The sequence below is a fragment of the Hippopotamus amphibius genome, chromosome X, assembly GCF_030028045.1.
Source record: "Hippopotamus amphibius kiboko isolate mHipAmp2 chromosome X, mHipAmp2.hap2, whole genome shotgun sequence".
NCBI lineage: Eukaryota > Metazoa > Chordata > Mammalia > Artiodactyla > Hippopotamidae > Hippopotamus > Hippopotamus amphibius.
In genome coordinates, this window is record NC_080203.1 from 25,361,132 (window position 1) to 25,364,499 (window position 3,368).

The window sequence follows — 3,368 nt, forward strand, 5'->3', positions numbered from 1 at the left end:
GAAATTTTGACAAATGTATTTTTTTACAGAGACCTTGGTAAAACAAATGGCATCTAAAATGTTTGCAAGCTCTATTTGTACAGCTGCTATCCTCTTGTTAGAATATAACTTTACCAGCCTGTTGTGAAAGTCAGCTTTTTGTTTATTTGGGAAACCATATTATATTTTATTTGAAACCAAGTTGACTAAATAATACACATATATCAATCTTAGAATGTTTTCAGTGAAGATATTGTACATAAACCCTAATTAAAGAAGTCAGTAAAATTTTATTTTTACATGAAAGCTATATGCTAAAATATGTAATAAAGACCTACTAAAGACTGAATTGTGTCCCCTGGCCCCGAAATTCCTATTTAAGCCTTGGAGATGGGGCCTTTGGGAAGTCATCATTGTTAGATAAAGTCACGAAAGTAGGGCTATTATGATGGGAAGAGAGACTGTGTTCTCTTTGCCATGTGAGGGCACAATGAAAAGACAGCTGCCTGTAAGCAAGGAAGAAGCCCGTTTGGCAAAAGGGTCCTTGATCTTGACTTCCGGCCTCCAGAACCATGAGAAATAAAGGTTTGTTAAGTCACCCAGCCTATGGTATTCTGTTATAGCAGCTTGAGCAGACTGATACAAAACCCATTAAATGAATAGCTATACAAATGACTTAATAGATCTTATCAAGTATGTCTCATAAATACGCATATGTATCAAGAGAGTTTGAGATGATCACTATCTCTAATGATAAGTCCCATGATTAATAACCACCCTGAAGAGTAGGAATCACAACGCTGCCATCTTGGGAGAGTATTTTTCCTATATTGTTTTAGCAGTTATAAAGTCCCAGCCTCTCAATTATTTTTCTTACACTTTTGATATGTTATCAGAATGTGGTAGTACTGGGCCTCGGTTACAAGAAGATAAATTCCACTGTGGAGATATGGTTTCCTCTTTTTAATGCTGTACGTTAGCTAACTTTAAACTTGTGTATATTAATTTCTAATAATTTCTCTGAATTGACTCTATTTATGTTCTTGTTTTATATTCCTGGAGATTCAAAGAGAAAGTCTAAATTGGAAGAATCTTAACAAAAGTCAGCTTCAAATTATCTTTCTAAACATTCTTCTGATTCCAATCACCTTCCCAAGCAGCTACACAGAATTATTGCTTTTCTAAGGATGTCATGTTCTTTCACATCTCTAGTCTTTGATTATGCTTCCCCCTTTGCATGGAGGACCTTTCTGAATCTCATAAAATCCCACTAATCTTTTAAAGTTCAGGGCAAAATTTCAATTCATCCTGAAGACTTTCCAGGCCACCTAAGAAATTATGCTCCCCTGTAGTGCCACAGAGAAATAAATTGCTTAAAAATAATTGGAGAGTCAGTCCTCGAGGCGTCAGTGCCCTGTGGTGTTGGAACTTTGTTGCTTGTCGGCCTGTGCGCGGACATGGCCTCAAACGACTATAGCCAACAAGCGACCCAAAGCTATGGGGTGTACCCAACCCAGCCTGGGCAGGGCTATTCCCAGCAGAGCAGTCAGCCCTACGGACAGCAGAGTTACAGTGGCTATGGCCAGTCAACGGACACTTCAGTCTATGGCCAGAGCAGCTATGGTAGTTCTTATGGACAGACCCAGAACACAGGCTACGGCACACAGTCAATTCCCCAGGGGCATGGCTCAGCTGGTGGCTATGGCAGTAGCCAGAGTTCCCAGTCCTCTATGGGCAGCAGTCCTCGTACCCTGGCTATGGCCAGCAGCCAGCTCCTAGCAGCACCTCGGGAAGTTATGGTAGTGGTTCTCAGAGCAGCAGCTATGGGCAGCCCCAGAGTGGGAGCTATGGCCAACAGTCTGGCTATGATGGACAGCAGCAAAGCTATGGACAGCAGCAAAGCTATAATCCCCCTCAGGGCTACAGGCAGCAGAACCAGTACAACAGTGGCAGTGGAGGGGGTGGAGGGGGTGGTGGAGGTAGCTATGGCCAAGATCAGTCCTCCATGAGTGGCGGCAGTTATAGCAATCAGGACCAGAGTGGCGGCGGCTACGGAGGAGGCCAGCAGGACCGTGGGGGCCATGGCCAGGGCGGTGGTGGTGGTGGTTACAACCGCAGCAGTGGTGGCTATGAACCCAGAGGTCGTGGAGGTAGCCGTGGAGGCAGAGGCGGCATGGGCGGAAGTGACTGTGGTGGCTTCAATAAATTTGGTGGCCCTGGGGACCAAGGATCACATCATGACTCGGAACAGGATAATTCAGACAACAACACCATCTTCGTGCAAGGCCTCGGTGAGAATGTGACAACTGAGTCTGTAGCTGATTACTTCAAGCAGATTGGTATCATTAAGACAAATAAGAAAACGGGACAGCCCATGATTAATCTGTACACAGACAGGGAAACGGGCAAGCTGAAGGGAGAGGCAACAGTATCATTTGATGACCCACCTTCTGCTAAAGCAGCTATTGACTGGTTTGATGGTAAAGAATTCTCTGGGAATCCTATCAAGGTTTCATTTGCTACTCGGCGAGGAGACTTCAACCGGGGTGGTGGCAATGGTCGTGGAGGCCGGGGGCGAGGAGGACCCATGGGCCGTGGAGGCTATGGAGGTGGTGGCAGTGGTGGCGGTGGCCGAGGAGGATCCCCCAGTGGTGGTGGTGGGCGGTGGAGGACAGCAGCGAGCGGGGGACTGGAAGTGTCCTAATCCTACTTGCGAGAATATGAACTTCTCTTGGAGGAATGAATGCAACCAGTGTAAGGCTCCTAAACCAGGTGGCCCAAGAGGGGGACCAGGAGCTCTCACATGGGGGGTAACTACGGAGGTGATCGTCGTGGTGGCAGAGGAGGCTGCGATCGGGGTGGCTACCGAGGCCGAGGTGGGGACCGTGGGGGCTTCTGAGGGGGCCGGGGTGGTGGGGACAGAGGTGGCTTTGGCCCTGGCAAGATGGACTCCAGGGGTGAGCACAGACAGGATTGCAGGGAGAGGCTGTATTAGCCTGGCTCCTGAGGTTCTGGAGCAGCTTTCTTCCTGTACCCAGTGTTACCCTCATTATTTTGTAACCTTCCAACTCCTGATCACCCATGGGATTTTGTGTCGGACTATGTAATTGTAACCATACCTCTGGTTCCCATTAAAAACCATCATTTTAGTTAAATTTTCTTCCTCTTCCCCCTTTTCACTCTCCTGGAGAGTTGATGTCCAGGTCAAGAATGTGGGGAGTTTTCCTCTTTCAGATCAACCTGCCTTGTGGGAAGTGGAATAATTTGTTCCTGCTTAGCAGGAACTGGAATAAAGTGTTTGATACTTGGTTCAGGGCAGAAAAGGTCAAGCGAATCCTTGAAAGTAGAGATTAAAGTTTTCTGTCATGGTAAAAAATAAAAAAATAAAA

General features: G+C 46.4%; 1 pseudogene; it reads left to right on the forward strand.

Annotated features, from left to right (window-relative positions):
- The first annotated feature begins 1,436 nt into the window (after positions 1-1,436).
- On the forward strand, positions 1,437-3,055 carry LOC130841879 (RNA-binding protein FUS-like; annotated as a pseudogene).
- The last annotated feature ends 313 nt before the right edge of the window (positions 3,056-3,368 follow it).